Source organism: Nothoprocta perdicaria, unplaced genomic scaffold, assembly GCF_003342845.1.
Source record: "Nothoprocta perdicaria isolate Ctin4 unplaced genomic scaffold, notPer1 scaffold_199, whole genome shotgun sequence".
Taxonomy (NCBI): Eukaryota; Metazoa; Chordata; class Aves; order Tinamiformes; family Tinamidae; genus Nothoprocta; species Nothoprocta perdicaria.
The window spans coordinates 475605-492902 of NW_020455193.1; the positions used below are offsets into that span (position 1 = coordinate 475605).

At 36.1% G+C, this 17298-nt stretch overlaps 1 long non-coding RNA gene across 2 annotated transcripts; it reads left to right on the plus strand.

Moving 5' to 3' along the window:
- Nucleotides 1-288: 288 nt before the first annotated feature.
- LOC112945751 lies at nucleotides 289-16272 on the plus strand. Of its 2 annotated transcripts, XR_003249079.1 has the most exons (4): nucleotides 289-341; nucleotides 2885-2946; nucleotides 12904-13096; nucleotides 16142-16272. It is a non-coding gene; the product is annotated as an uncharacterized LOC112945751 (long non-coding RNA). The 2 variants fall into 2 exon arrangements; XR_003249080.1 differs by lacking the exon at nucleotides 16142-16272 and having other exon boundaries at nucleotides 12904-13150.
- The last annotated feature ends 1026 nt before the right edge of the window (nucleotides 16273-17298 follow it).

Here is a 17298-nt window from a genome sequence, read left to right on the forward strand (position 1 = left end):
ACTGAAGGCCAGTAACAACTACACCATCAACCAGACAAAGAACATCACTGTCATCAAAGACAAAATGGAGAAATGCACCGACTGCAGCCTCTTGATCCAGAACACCTCATGGCCAAGCTTAGCATACAGCATAAATAAGGCTATAGTTGCAATAAAACAAAAAAGAGGGAGATGTCAGGGAAAGGGTTAAACTGAGMAGGGGTAGGAGGGAGAAAAAAGGAGGCATTGAGGGAAGGAGGAACAGGAAGSGGGAGGAGCCASSAGGCGGGCAAGATCGAGGAGCCRTAAAGCAAGACAGGCACAAGGCAAGAGGCAACAGGCCTTCTGGTGATTGGACTATTGTGAGTATGGGGCACGTTCCAGTCAGGTGTTAGGGATAAAAGGGAAGAGTTACAGCCTGAAAGCAGCTATTTGTTCCCCCCCACAAATGGTCCCCTGTGATTCCTTGGAACAACCGACACCACAAGGCCTCATTATCTTACTCACCTTGATAGGTGGCCTGTAATAAACACCACACTGTGGCTAACATCACGTTASTCTGCCTTCTAATCCTTACCCACAAGCTCTTAACTTGCTCATCACGCACCCCTAGACTGAGCTTCATGCATTGCAGATGTTGTCTCATATAAAAAGCAACTCCACTACCTCATCTTTCCAGCCTGTCCTTCCTAAAATGTACATTGCAATCCAAGACAGCACTCTGATCATTTGAACTATCCTACCATGCCACTGTAATTGCGATGAGATCATGACCAAGGGATCGCACGCAGATCTCCATGCTTCATGCATTTGTGTACAGGCATTTCAGGGAAGTAATAAAATATACTTTTAAGCATTGGTAATTTTAAGGGGTATAGGGAGACCACCATCGTAATACCTTGGAAATAAGARTGTTTCTTCTCTCTCTGCTGTGCATTTTATTCAGTGACTGTTTACTCCCATAAGGTCTAAGAAGTGGGAAGTTTTTGCACATACAAGCACCATAAGAAGTATAAAGGAAAACAGGCAACTTAATAAAATTATTATTCTTTTTATCTTTAAAAAGTTCTTCTTTGAGTCAAAGATATATGGAGACAAAAATCAATAGATAGGTAGCTGCTTAGGGGCCAGGAATCAGCCCTTTGTTAGGCACTGACCACTGCATAAAGAAGTATGCAAATTAGAAAAAACAAAGGGACAGTGGTGAAAAAAAAAAACAAAAACTTTTATGGAGCTGTAGCAATTGGGGAAACAGTACAGTAAGAGTCAAAGGATAATGCCTATTGACCAGACTGCAACAGTCTTTGCACTTGTGGTCTGAGAGAGTGTCTGCATGTGCTGCCTGTCCTTGGATAGGATCCGAAGTCTCCCCAGGCAGAAACATTTCAAAGCCAGCTAAAAGAGTGTGCATTCCTGGCTTTAAGCACAGTAGGAAATTTACTTAGCTTTTGTCAGCTAGAAGTCACTGTTCTGTACATCATGCACATTAAATTTGGCAGCCTTTATTCTCAAATGAGAACTGCAGTAGCAATAATTTTATATGGTTATTTTTAAATGCACATAATACAATTGTGAAATATGTTCTGTATAGCTTTTTAAATTCCTCCCACCAACTGATGTTACATTAATGGAGAATAACTATTTTTTTTCAGACTTGGCCAATAGGCATGCTCTTACTAGCACTAGCAAGGGAGAGTCCAGAGTGACTGCACATAAACCTTTTTGCTCATAGAAATGCCTTTCTAGTCCTCTTGCTTTCATGTCCTTTGTGGGCCCCCCTTTACTGCAGATATTTAGCAGGTTCTTATTATGCATAATAACATCACTGATTAAAAGGATGAGAAGTCATTTCACCACAGCTTACAGTAAYTTGGTGGATGCTTTTGCTTTTCCATTCGTGGAAGGAAGATGATCTCTGGATTGACATAAAAGTGAGGATATTGTGTTCTCAAGTTTAAAAAGATTTCAGATGATTTTAAATGACATAGATTGGAATTAGTATTTTTTTTTCTCCTTTGCCTTTTTATTATAGAACAGGACAAAGTGACAGTACAGATAAAGCTAACAAATACAAACTTCTTCCTTGGTTTCTCTCCATATATCTTTCAGGGTGACTTTCAGAACTCTCAGTAATAGCCTTCTTATACTAGTCACAGAAAAGACATATTTTACTGTAAATGCTTGATGTTCATCAGTTGTGCCCCTACAGACAGCTAGACACCAAAACTTGAGACGATTTTACAAAATCCATGTTAATGGTGAATGAATTTTATTATCCTCAGCTACACTAGAGGACTGAGTGGAGTCTTAAAATTGTCTCTCTGAAAGAGATATTTTGGAGAAGAAAATGTAGTTTAAGTCACCCTCAAATTAATAGCTTTTGCAACTTCCAAATGTAGCAGTTGTAGGCAAGGACCATACTGCCATAGGCACAAAACGCAAAAAAAAGTTAATAGGGGGCTTCATSGTGTAATTCTTCCTAATTCACTCTACACTATTTGGGCACAATGCGGGCTCTGTCTACTGACTTTGTCTTCTTTACTGTCAAAGAAGTTGGAGTTATTAGTGTCAGTTATTGTCAGTTATTGTGGTTGTCATCTAACTATCATAAGCATGTATAACATGCTTAACTTTTGTTTATCATCGGTCTAGCGAAAAGTTTGCAATTAAATATGATATGTCAAGAATGACTTAGTATAGCTGACACACTGAATTTTATATAAGGTCATTATAAAAGTGTAATGTACATTTGACAGATGATTTTTTTAATATGCACAGAGTGATATCATTAATATTTTCTAACTGATTGCCAATAGTAGCACAGGTAATGATGAGAAAAGAGAAAGTAGATATTTGTATCATATGTAAGCTATTTGAATCAAGTTAAATATTATCTCTGTTCCAGATCTATGATCTAAGAATCATCTAAGAATTTGAAGTGCAAGATCATCATATCCACTGAAGAAGGTAAATACACTGCAGAGGTTTTGAAATGATATCCTGCAGAATTCATGTTACGGGGACTGTGTAAGGAATTTGTTAATATCCCCTAAAGCATAAGTCAGAGAGGAACTGAAGGTCCAGGCCTGTGCTTATACAGTGCCACCGGGCATATGGACAGAGAGAGTAGATGACAGTCCCAAGGGTGGATTTTCATGGCCATGTATGTATGTAACATTATAAGAAAAAGCGGGTTGTCATTTCTGACAGCAAACTGAGTATTAGTGAACAGAATTTTTCCATCATACTTTCTGTGGAAATTTGTAGAATCTTGGAGTCCGTTGTTGTGAGCAGGGCTTTGCATTAATTCCTGTTGAATTTTAAAAGGCTGCTGATGCCCGCACTTCTTGTTTAGGTCATTTGAAATAGACTCTCCAAAGAGGTTGTGGAGTTTCCGTCGTTGGAGATGTTCAAAAGCCACCTGGATGGGAACCTGTGCCATGAGTACTAGGTGTCCCTGCTTGAGCAATGAGTTTGGACTAGATGAACTCTAGAGTTCATTCWCTATGAGTTCAACTCTATTCTAGAGAACCCTTTCTAGAATAGGGACCTCAGAGACCGCATAAGTGGAAGGTATCTAATAGCCTACCAAAGTAATTGATGCAAGTTCCCATTTGTTCTTAATTCTAAATTTAAAATATTTAATTGAAATTGRCTGTATTAACCTGACAAACAAAAGGAGGGATATTATGCAGCTATTATTATAACATAGAAATTTTGACAGGAAGTTTTGAAAAAGTGCTAGTGTTTATAAATTATATTTGAAGTAAAATGTCTTTGCATGTTCAGGAAGCCTGCTTTTAATAAATCATTGCTCAGCAGAAAGATTTTTTTGTGTGTGAAATGAGGGGATAACTGGTATAATTGTCATAAGACTGTCATTCTTCTTTCATTTCCAACCTCTTTTCCTTCCCCAAGCACCTTCTTCCCCACTTTGCAAAGGAAATACCTCTTAAAGAGAATAAAAAATAATAGACTTATTTCTTGATAGTGATACCAAGGGATTTGCCCATAATCTGTCATACATTATTGCTTTGGGGAAGAAAGTGAGTTCCTTGATTTTATAGGGCTAGCTCTACATTTCTTATTCTTTCAATTCTGTTATGTTTAAAGTCATGTTTATATGAAAGTACAGAACAGGATGCTAATTTGTGCATGTTTGCAAAATTTTTCTCAGCAAATTTCTACCCTGATAATCTGTAAATTTAATCAACTGCAAATCTATGTCTATAGATTCACTGCATAGACAGAAGCTCRAATTTTCTCACAACTGTCTTATGGAAAGTAAGATTAGAGAATAATTTCTTGTGCCAGTTGCAACTAAATGGTCATATGCTGAAAGKTAATTACCTTACCATATCCTAGTGAACTATTGCCTGCTGACTAAACTTAATGATATTTGAAGATAAAGTGAATTATTTCAGAACTGAAGTGAGGTAATTGAGCAAAGGTAGTCAGCTATTAGAGCTTAACTGGTGCATGATAATTCATTAAGCCATGGTAATTCAATTGATTTGGCTTATTCAATAATAAAATATAGGTAATACTCTATTATGCTTATGCAAATTAAAAACCCATAGGTTTTTCTTTATGATTCTACCAGTATATACACTTCAGTATTGTTTCTGTGATTGTGAATACCAACATTTCTTTGCTTTTTAAGATACATAGAAACAAGCTAAATTTTGGCACTAAGGATAAATTACTAGGAACTAGATATGAATCAGAGAAAATGTGTTTGATTTTGGTGGAACATGTCCAGATTTATAGCTGTATAATATTCTTGTGGACATCAGTAGAAATATTGCCAGTAACTGCTATAAACCCACTAATCCTCTCAGGGTTATAATGTAATACACCTTAGGATATGTGCCTACCAACACTGTGTTTCACTAGCAGTGAAGTGAGCTGAACATTTCCAGTATTGTATCTCTCAATTATCTTTCTCCTTTGAGAAATAATAACTGATCTGGAAAAATAAATATCAGTATATATTTACAACTAATAGCAGCAAATGGAATTCAGTGTTCCCTGTGGTACATTTAGTGCTCTATTAATATAATTTCTCAGGAGGAAGGAAGTGAGGAACAACTATTATTTCTGTAATGCTTAAAAAAAATCTTCATAAGAAAACTTTCAGAGCTGGAAAAATGAGAAATATAGTATAAATCCTTGAATAAAATCTCACAGGCACAATGCATTTTTATGTTTTTGCAGTTTTTTAACTTGGAGAACAAAGCATCAGGGTTATAAGCAAAATATCTCAATGACCTTAATTTCTTTTCTCGTAGAATCATTGCCCAAGATCAGGGGCATCCTACATTATTAAATTGCATATTTAATTAATTATCAATACTTTCCCAGTTCCAATAGGACAATAGCTTTCTGCTGCAAAGTGTACGTAGTGTATATATAACACCTCTACAAAAAAAAAAAWTTTTTTTTTGGTCTCAAACTTCCAGTATAAGTATATAAGTACAGTTCAAAAAGTGGAGAGTTATGCCTTTTCTTTAGATAGTTGTTAGAGGGTACTCCAGGAGAGAGCAAGACAAAGAGCTAAAGTGCTGACAGATGAAGTCCTACAAAACAATCAATAGTTATACTTCACAGAATCACAGAATCACAGAATGCCGAAGGTTGGAAGGGACCTCAGAGGTCATTGAGTCCAACCCCCCTGCACACGCAGGGTCTCCTAGAGCACGTGGCACAGGGCTGCATCCAAGCGGGTTTTAAAGATCTCCAAAGAAGGAGACTCCACAACCTCTCTGGGCARCCTGTTCCAGTGCTTTGTCACCCTCACAGTGAAGAAATGCTTCCTTAAGTTCCTGTGGAACTTCCGATGCTTCAGTTTGTGGCCGTTTCCTCTAGTCCTATCCGTGGCCACCACTGAAAAGAGGCCAGCCCCCTCCTCCTCACTGCCTCCCTTGAGGTATTTATAGACACTGATCAGGTCCCCCTCAGCCTTCTCTTCTCCAGGCTGAACAGACCCAGCTCTCTCAGCCTTTGCTCATATGGCAGATGTTCCAGGCCTCTGATCATCCTGGTAGCCCTGCRCTGGACTCTCTCCAGCAGCTCCACATCTGTCTTGTACTGGGGAGCCCAGAACTGGACACAGTACTCCAGATGTGGCCTTAAATCTTTTCACTTAAATCTTTTCATTTATTCTCTTTTAGCATAATGCATTAGTTTATGCTTATCTCATTTTATATTTATCTCTCATTTTACAGAGGTATCTCAGTTTATGGAATTCCAAGGACTATTCCTTCTAAATTCCATTTCAGAGTAATGCATGTCTGCAATATAATTTGCTGAAACAGCAATCATTAGTAYAGTTCCTGCAAATTTTTTTGACATCTCCTCTAAAATGCTCTAACAGTACAGTGATGCTGCTACTCAAAACCAAAGGATCAATGTGTGTATGATATTTTGCCTACTAGTTGCAGACATTGAACAAAGAACAAAGAAAGGAAGCATCTGATGTATTGATAATGATGTCAGATGTTGTGGCAGCAGTGGTATATTACACTGAATGATGTCACTTATGGGCCTAGTCTTGAAAATGTTAGTTGTTCATAACTACCCTTATCTTTTCTGTGAATTTTGCCTCACTAAGTATTACAAGTTAATGTACTGCATAAACTTTTACATTTATAAACCAGGAAGAAGAAGAAACTCTGGAAGAGTAAAGCAAACACTCAACAGATTTTAGGGTGTTAATAGTGAATAATGTTCTACAACTAAAAGTGAAAGACAGGTTTTGTTTTACTCTCCTTTTTGCTATTTATTAATACTAAATATGCTAAGTGAACATAACTTTCAAATTATATATTTTTTGCAACTTTGAGGTTTTTATTTAGATAGAAATAAAATCTAAGTATTAAAATGTGTGGCAAAGATCTTTTTTGTAGTTAGATGAAACATCTTATAAGCTAAATATGTAGATTAGCCTTATAGTGTATTATGGTATCAACAGATTGCTGCAGTTAATACCAAATTATTTTCATTATATATCTTCACAAATGTCCTTACATTACAGACTACTATTTTCTCTTTTTTTTTCTTGATTACATTAATGTGATAGAATTGGATGTTTTCAATCCTGCTGAGATTCAAGCATGTTCCAGATTAGTTTGGTACACATCCAAAGATTTTAATAATTAATGCTGGCAACCGGAAAATACCAATATGACACTTCTTCAGTGAGCAGGTCTCAGACTTGCTCAGGAAACTAAGCCAAGGCTTTCCTTGCTTTCTGATGGGTATTTTGGACAAAAGGTGTTGTGATCAGAGATAACAAAAACTAGCAAGCTGGTGCTGTAGTTTTGATCTAAAACCTAATCTGAGAACATTCCTTGTTTTCAGCCCACAACACCCTCTTTACGCTAAAAACTACAACATTAAAATTACCTACAAGACAGATCGTGCTAAGGTGAAACAAATACAATTACTAGCTTACAAGAATTCAGCTTGAAAATGCATTGCAATTTTTAAGAAGTTAAAGGTAATAGACTAGAAATCAAACTACGTGTAATTTACTTAGAATATCTGCAAACCTTCCTTTCCATATTATGCCTTAAACAGTAGCTTTTTAGCTGAACAAGCAGTTCAGCGCCCTAATCCTAGATCTAAATGACATTCTGAGGTTAAATGTACTAAGACAGTATGASAATTCAGTGTCTGGAAGGACTTTAAAATATGCTGGATTTAGAGAAGTTTGCTTCCAAATATCTCCAGTTTCCTCCAGGTCACTGACTATAGATCTACTTCACCTAGGAGAGTCTGACAGAAGGTTAACTGGACATTTTTATCCTGTATCCATAAGCATATTCTCCAAAGGGCATCTTAGCATGACATTAAAATTTCCTGTCAGGAGCATAAATGTCCAGAGCCTCTTATCTTATCTGCCTATGTCATAGTCTCAGAATGTGAAGTGCAGACAACTATATAAGTTTGTTACAATTTTAGAACAGTTCAGGTCCCAGCAGACATTCCTTTAGGATTGCTGCCGGCATATACCAGAGGTGAAATATAGAGAAACTGGCAGCAGGATATTAAATGAAAGGGTTAGCATTCAGACAAGCGCACTTACCCAGTAGAACAAATAGGGCTATGGAAAAGGGACCAGGAACTACAAATTCAGCAGTTTGAGGCTCTTCTTTAGGGATCCAAGACTGGCGATGGCAAAATCTATCTAGGACGGATATCAAAAAAGCATACAGGGGTGACTGAGACATTTGAGTAGTTGTTCATTAATTATGATATTCTCTATTTCTCTGTTTACAGAGGCTGTATTTCTGTTGTGAATTCAGCCTCATTACTCCTGCTTGCAGAAATCAAATAGACATACTAATGGTATTACCAATCTCCGTTATCCTTTTATCCTTTTTTTATCCTGCAAATACTGCTGTAGTTTTTTAAGATGACATTGCATGTTATAGCTGGGTCAGTCAAACAGCCTATTACCTTCAGAGAAAAAGTCCTCTGTGCCTTCCTTCCCTCTTTTGTTTCTATGACCCTTTATATCTTAAGCCTACCATAAAACTGAAAACTTTTTGTGGTGTGATTTTTCAGTCAGTTTAGCAACTTGTATCAGCTCAATGAAACGATCAGGTGAATAGAACAACTGGTGTTAGGAGGAGGACAGGCAAAAGGAGTAAGAGGAGACAAAAGGGAAATGGATCATCTTTCAACAACACCTCTGCTAAAGTTAGGAAGTATTCCAGTTTATGGAGATTACTCTAATTATAAAGATACATCTGTTCTATTTTCTGCATGACTACAGTCTTGTTCATATTTTTTCTCCAAGCCTGATCCTTCCCAAAAATATTTTATTTTTTTGATATTCCCTTTTTTGAAAGTTAGTGCATACATGATGTTTGTTCCTAAAAAATAAAAAAAAATATTTAAAAGAAAGGTCTAGTGAACAGTATGTTGACTCATCAGAAAAAAAATGAAGTATTCTATCTCTGACAGAATTCCCTCTATTGGGAAAAAAAATACATCTTTAATCTGACCCAATTAAAAATGTTCTTAACTTTTGTTCTATGTTAAAACAATCAGTTTGCGGTCACAGAAATTAGTTAATATGATGAGCAGCTTCCAAAACTGTAGGTCTCCTGGGTTAAAATGTAATCTTAAAACATGCAATATGATAAGGTCTGTAATTTTTACTGAATTTGGGAGAATCTGGAGACATTCTAAATTTGTTAAAGATGTTTTGCTTTCAGGATAGTTCAGTTTTGTAATATGTGCAACATTTGTGTCTCAGGAAGCTGCATGCTTTGCTTAAACTAGTGTTTCTTGAAGGAATCTTAGTCAACCATATGTAAGAACCTATTTAGGCAAAGTAAATGAAACATACAAATTTTATCACCAGGCCACATCCTATGATTAGTTCCAGTTGAATATTATTTATGGAACTGATAACTTCAAGTGGAGAATTTTTTTTCCCCTGTTTACAACAGTGGAAGTGAAAAGAGAACTAGTATGTTATGCTGTTCTGCGTATGAATCCTGTTGATTTCTGTGCACTGCGATTTGGATTAGTTTCACTTCTGGAAACTTCACCTCCCCTGTGAGGGATTTCTTGTCATTTTTCACACACATGCAACATTGCAAGACAACTATCCTCTTTCACTGACTGTGCGAAAACATTTGATGCTTCCCCAAAAAGGAAGGTGGAATTAATAACCACTGTACCAGTCTTTGCTGTGACTGTCATACATAGTGTGGTCCTATTTACAAACCATCTATACCCAAGAACAGAGAGTTAAAGAGATCTGCTGCCTCTGTTCTTTCTTGTCCAGATGGATCTTTTGCCAGCAGTGGTTCACTGCCCTGAGCAATAACATGAAAAGGCAGCTTAATGCAAGGCCTTGTACTTGTCTGAAGGTTAATACTGCTCATAGCTCACAGTTGATTAGATTAGTCGTGGCTTGGGTGAGAATTTCCACACACACACACACAAAAGAAAACCCTAGTTTTTTAACATCTTAACATTTTAAAAGTATATTGCCATTTTTCTTTATTTTTCATCCTTTTTTTTTTTTAAATTACACTTCCTCTTCCCAAGCTAAGAATTTAGCCAATATAAAGTTTCATTTTCAGACGAATGTTCCAGGAAATTGAACAACTCATACAAACTCTTGTGCAGGCCTTTAATATTTATATGCTTTGTTTTATCCCTTATCAAGTTAGAAATGGATGAAAGATCCCATCTGTGTGGTTTTGAAGGTTTCTACACTTCAAATATATTAGATAACATTCAGGCGGACAGATGGGCAGATAATTTTCCCTTCTTATACAGTCATGACCACAATGCACAGAATGTTATGGAATAAAGATGTTCACATTCCTCTTGTTGTCCCTTGCATACCAGGCAGGGTGGCCAAACAGAAAAGGACCAGCTGTTTCCCTGGCTCTCTGGTCTGGTTCTTGCTTTTGAAAGCCCTGTGCTTTTGCAGTTTGATATTTAGGTCTTTATGTATGTCAGATATCTCCAAACACAGGTGGATAACAGGAAAATCAAAAGGGTAGTTGAAATAATAGATTATACAGAAATACTAAATAACAAATATAAAGAACCTATATATAAATTAGTTCTGTAAGGCTAGAAAACTAGAAAAAAATATATATACTACATTTCTCTAATCTCTGTTAGTTACTGAATATCTCACTCGTTGGATGAATAATTAGAATCTGTAGAATTAGAATCTACTTTTCAACTTACAGGCTTTTGCTGAAACGAAGTGAAATATATTTCCACACTTGAAGAGTGAATGTATGACTGCTGAAAGAAGAAGCAAGGTCTTTAAATATTATTTTGGCAAGGTGCATGTGAATGGATTTATATACACAGWTTCTGAGTATGTTTCGATTTATAAATCATCTCTGGATTATCATCGACTCAGCACTGAATGGAACAAGTCATCTAGTGTAAAAGGTTAGAAGAAAGGCAGAAGGACTTGTACTTTCTTTTACTAACCTTTCCAGGTCTTGGGCTTTCCAGGGTTTGGTGCATGGTGCCAAAGCTTAGGAGAGAGGGATACTCTTCAACATAGAGGAGACTAAGTCGGATACAAGTTTACAAGTCATTTACAAGTTCATGGGATGAGACTGGAAGTATTTGGCAGTGTTGATGGAACCCCCAGTGCCAAAGTGAGACCAGTTATACTTGAAAGCTCCTGGTGATCAAGAGAGGTCCCTGAGCACTAGAACACAAACTCTCACAGTCTCTTGATAACCAGACTGGAGAAGTATAGAATGGACAGATGGTCTACAAGGAAAGTGGAAAAAATGATTGCAGTCATAGGTTAGCAGTGATGGGACAAATAGTCCCATCAAGCCCATGGCCAATTGATGGGGGGCCCACTGATGGTTCCATGGCCCATTGCCAATGGGACAAATGATCAAATAGAAATCACCCTTGGCAAACTCACGAATGACATCAGGTTATGCAAATTGAGTTACCTCAGCAAGGGCATAGTCAATGACTGAGATAAGCAGCTACTGCTCCATATAAACAGTCACAAAGCTGCATCTGACATTTTGTGTCCAGTTGTAGGGCTCCCCACTGAAAAAGAAGTATCAACAGATGATTGTGGAGAACAAAAATGATATCTACAAATGAGAGTGGAGGCCCGTAAGATACGTTTAACCGTCTGGAACATTTGACGTGAGAGACTGAGTGAACTGAGATCTTAGYCTAGAGAAGAGAATTATCAAATGCAGAGGAAGCTTTTTCACTTTCAGAAGTTTCTGAGCAGCAAAGAGTTGACTGACATCTTAGGAAGTATTTTGGGGAAATACACCTGCTTGTGCTGTTCTTACACTCTTCCACTGGGCATTTAATCTGTGCTGCTTTAAAAGACAGGTCACTCAGCTGGGAGGATACTTGATCTAACTCTATCAGATTCTTGTATTCTTAATGATTTCTACTTCAGACTAGCCTTTTTTGGTTCTATTTGTTTTCACTTCTTGGATTCTGGCAGTGATACAATAATTCTGAGCTGTAATCACAATTTTACCCTTAATGTAATACCCTTAATTATCTTTGGTAGTGCAATCTTTTGCTTTAATTATACAGCATATACAGCATATACAGCATACAGATAGCTTTTCCATTATATGTAGTTATATCTGAATTCTTTTTAAAAGATTAAAAAGCTTTGATATTTGATAGTAATGAACTTATACTGCCATTCAGACCTGAGGTTGCATTTTTCAGTTAAAACTATACTAAAAACACAGACAGCTTTTGTTTCTTTCAAAATTCACCTTCAGACAAGAATTTATTGAATTCTAAATAGTTCCACTAACACAAGAAGCAAACTAGAAATCCCGCAGAAATGTGTAATCACATTTTTCTTTTTACTTTGAGCACTTCCAAAGGTCTCCTATGTACAGCAAGTAGATTAATAGGTTAATATAATGAACAAATTATTTAAAAAAAAAAAGAAGCTTTTAACAGAAAGAAAGACACAATAACCTAGACAAATCGTCTGTAATGATATGACAGACTTACAGGAAGGGCTGAAGATGCCAGTTAAACTGCCGAGTTTGCCACTGAATCAGATGCTGCTGCTGGGAAATTATCTTCCTCAGCTGGTGTCTGGGTAGTGTTTGCTATCCAAAAGGTAAAATGATTTAGGATTATAATGCATTGGGGTAAATAGCACAATTCCACCACTTTAGTCATCTTTATTAAGTGCCTTTGAAAATTTGGTGTTTTGAATTTCATATTTCAATCATGACTGAAATATTTTGTCTAAATAATTTAATGTTATGTATGATAGATAGTGGAAGCGCATACCAAAACTATTTTCTATTTTATCCATAAAAAGAATTATACTATCCCTTTATGCTCTACAAATCATAGAATGCTTTTTCAGAGTGGATGAGAATAACGGTAATTTTCTCCCTTAAGTCTGAAGACTGAACAAAGACAAAGGTTAAGCTGGCATAAATGACATTGAGCTTCAGAGCATTTTTTCACCTAGCGGGAAAAGCAGAGTGTCCAAGCTCCTGGGTTTGACTCTGTGTAAAATCATCAGACTTCACCTTCAATCTTTCCTTCCACTGGAAGACTGACTCTCTACACAGCACAAGTAATGATCCAGGTATTGTTCTCCTACTGACTATTTTGACACGTGTGCAGCTCCTTCGATTTCTCCACAATTACCCCAGCACTAAGAAAATAAAAAGGCCAAAAATATGATTTAATGATTTAAAAATTTGCCAAAAGATTTGTTTTGTGGGAATCTCAGACTGATTAATTTAATTTGACAATTCATGTCCTTTCATTGTTAAGAAATCCTGGGATGAATTGCTGTGTTTAGGTATGAAATCAAACAAACAAAACAAGSAATAGGCAGGGAGTAAAATAACTAGCTTTACTGCTAGTTACATGTGAYGAGTGAGCACACAGTATGCATAATCAGCTTTTATAAATGTTAATGTTATACAGCTAAATATTTTAGAGAAATTAACTGTATAACGGAACAGTCCATGTCTTTCTTTTTACTTCTCTCTCCCCCTTTCCTCTGAAAAAAAAAAAAAAAAAATTCATTGCCAAAACTTCAGCCTAATTGCATTTCTTCCACGCAGCCCGTTTGTTAAGTATAGAAGTAGAATGCAGTATAGTATGGTAGAATGCAGTAAAGTATAGAATGCAGCAGGAGTTATGGCAACTTGAGTCACACTGGAATCACCCTTTACTTAAACAGACTCCCTGCAGTTTTAGGGATTTTCTGCTCTTGAAGAATGACTGCAGGAGGGAATGAAACCCGTTAGCACAGAAGGACAAAGCCTAAATTCATGCCATTTAATATCACAAAATATTTTCTTTCCGTTTTAAAAGCATATATGTGTAGAGCGTTACTAGCTGAGGAATTCAGCAATCAGATCTATGTTTTTATAGTGGTAGTCTAATAAGACTCATACCTTTCAAAATAATACATAGCTGGTGAGAAGTACTATTACACTGTGACTGGACCATGAGCTGAAGCAGATGAACACAACTCTATGGAAGTCATTGGAATCACATCATTTAACACCAGATTAGAATATATATATATCCTATATATCCAGCCTGATCACCATCCATGATTATATTGGGATTTGAATCTCATTTTTAAAGTCCTAGAAAATTCTGTTTGGCTTAGTGAGAACTTAATAGACCAAATAGTACCATCAAATTTTAATCAGAATTTGGCTCCAGTGGAGAGTTCTACTTAAAAGCTAGTGTCATGATATGTTCTAATATTATTCAAAAGGATTTGCTCAGTACGACATGAAACCCCTCTGCAGAACTTCCTACATTTTTTAAGGTGTTGTAAATAGTGTTTTAATATAGTGCTTTTCTTAGAGGGAACCTCAAATTCCTTTGTAAGCATAGGATTTGTACTGCAATCTCATGAAAACAAACAGGAAATACCATCCAATTAATGCTTTTTAGGAAGTTAAAGCTGTCATTTACTAATTTATGACTTTTGCTCTTCAGCTTATATCTGCATGTTCTCCCACAGCTAAATGGCAATAGGTGGGGAAAAAAAAAAGGATAAAAATAATAATTTTGATCAGGAGAAAAGGATTTTTTCCTTCACAAAGGTTAAAACATATTTACCCCTATCCATTCCACCCATTATTCCAGTTTCTAAAAAAAACCCACAAAACATCTTGTGCTTTACTGTGTTTAGCAATTTCTGTTAAACAGCTGTTCATAAGCAAGAACTGTGTTCTTTTGCATGTCATAAATCTTGTGTACACCTACTACAATAGGAAAATAGTTATATTTTTTAAATGATCACAAATACTGACAATGTCCGCATTACCTGTTACAATTGTTTCAGATAAATTAAATTACTATATATAGATGCTAAGTTATTTCAAGGATTAAACAGGTGAATCTCAGTTCAGGCATCTGTATTCTAATAAACTTACACTTCTTTCATTCAACTTGTGTATTTCCTGTGTAATGAAGGCAGTACAGTACTGAGAGGACAGTTTGTGCATATAGTGACTTGGAAAGGAATATATCAGCTTTATTTAGTGACAGATAAAATATGACTACACTGAGAATTTCCCAGCTCATAAGGACTCTACAAAGAAAAATATCACCTGTTTGTAGGCCAGTCCCATTAGAACATAGGGTTGTGGTAGCAAAAGCCACAGTTGAGATTTACAGATTGCTAGGTCCAGATGTAATGGGAAGCAGAAAACGATTTAGCCAAAAAAGTAATTTAAGAATAAAAAGCAATCATCCACCCAGTATTTCTAGAAATATAATTCCACTGGTTTCCGTCACTAATCTCTTTCTTGCTACTAGAATCTGCTAAAAAATTCTTTTTTAGAAAACTACTCTTTAACTCAGGTTAATGTTTACATTATTCTAAATGAAATATAAATCATATTCATTAAAATTAATAATGACAAATGCCCTTGTTTGCATGAAATGGAAGCACATAATCAGAGAGAATTAAAGTCATATGAATTAATTAGTTCACAAAATCGGGAGATGGTGGGGATGCCAAACAGATGCAAGTAAATAAATGGTTGAATGAATAGTACATTATCAATTTCTATGGAGGCTGTTCAGCAGTAAACACAACTGTCTCTTTCAGTTCCACAGGGAATAACAGAAAAGTTAAGCCAAGTAAAAAATTAATGTGTTGCTTTTTTTAAGAGAAAACAAATATGCAACTGAACCCCACAGAGTGGCTGATAAGTCCAAGTCAAACACAGATKTAACCTGAGAAAATAAATGAAAATGAGTAAATTATCTGCAACCAGATAAGCTAGTGAAAATTCCAAAATTTAAGGGATTTTATTTGTGAAATATTTTTTCTACAAGATTAGCTCACCAAAGAAAAAAAAATGAAGAAAAAAAAGTTGTTCAAACTTTGAAATGCCTGCCATGTGAATTCCAAAGTATTTCTTGTTCACTGATGAGCTGACTTTGTAACTAATGAACTTGGTGGGAATCGAATAATTGTAATCAAAATATATCTTTCCAAGCTTTCTTCCTGCAAATTCATGGCACAAGGGCTTAAAATCCTCATAAAAACTCATTCAATATGTAATTTGTCATCAATGACAATAYTTTTTTTCAAGTGGATAACCTGATTGTAGCTTTATTTTATGCTTCTTTTCTCCACTTGTTACAGATCATCAAAAATTTCCTCACATGCAGAATTGTTTATTGTTGAGAGCTCACCACTTCCACAATCTACTGCATTACAGATAATCCTTGCTCCTGCAATAATGGAAACCATAACAATTCCCGCAATACATCTAATTGCCAAAAGCACTTGAGGAAAACTGTATTTATGACCACATTTATTTATTTATTTATTTATTTATTTACTTATTTATTTATATATTTAGCTTATTTATTTGTTCATTTATTGTTATGTGGCTGATGCACAACTGAAAATAGGGCAGCACTGAGCGAGGTATTGTAGAAATAAAGAGTCATGGTATGGACAGAGATTTCTGGCCACCTTTCTATCAAATTTCTAATCAAATGCCGTGCCCGGCAAAGAGAGCAAGCTGGCTGTTCTCTCTACTCATTAAACTGCCTAGCCTGCCTTCCTGAACAGATTAGTAGATGATTCTTGATTCCATAAGCTTGTGTTATGATAAAAGAGAAAAAGAGAAAAAGAAAAGAAAGAAAGAAAGAAAGAAAGAAAGAAAGAAAGAAAGAAAGAAAGAAAGAAAGAAAGAAAGAAAGAAAGAAAGAAAGAAAGAAAGAAAGAAAAAAGAAAGAAAGAAAGAGAGAAAGAAGAAAGGAAGAGAGAAAGAAGAAAGAGAAAAAAAAGAGAGAAAGAGAGAAAGAGAAAGAGAGAAAGAGAGAGAGAAAGAAAGAGAGAAAGAGAGAAAGAGAAAGAGAGAAAGAGAGAAAGAGAAAGAGAGAAAGAGAGAAAGAGAGAAAGAAAGAAAGAGAGAAAGAAAGAAAGAAAGAGAGAAAGAAAGAAAGAGAGAAAGAGAGAAAGAAGAGACTGTCAAAAAAAAATACACCAGGAGAAGGAGGGAAAGATAACACACCAGGAGTGGAAAGGAAGGAGGAAAGCAGTATCAATTAGTAATTGCTAATTAGTTTGGAAGGTATTTAGAAAGGGAMGAAAGGGGGAGACACTATCTGGAATTTCATAGCAGTTGTACTGAAGGGTACAGGAACAAGAGGTACTGCACAGGTCCCTGCAACTGCAAGGTATGATACTGTCTGTCTTGCACAGCTCTGAGTCCTGGGAAGCTTTCGGATCTTGGTCGCACTTCATAGAATCATAGAATGCTTAAGCTTGGAAGGGACCTCAGAGGTCAT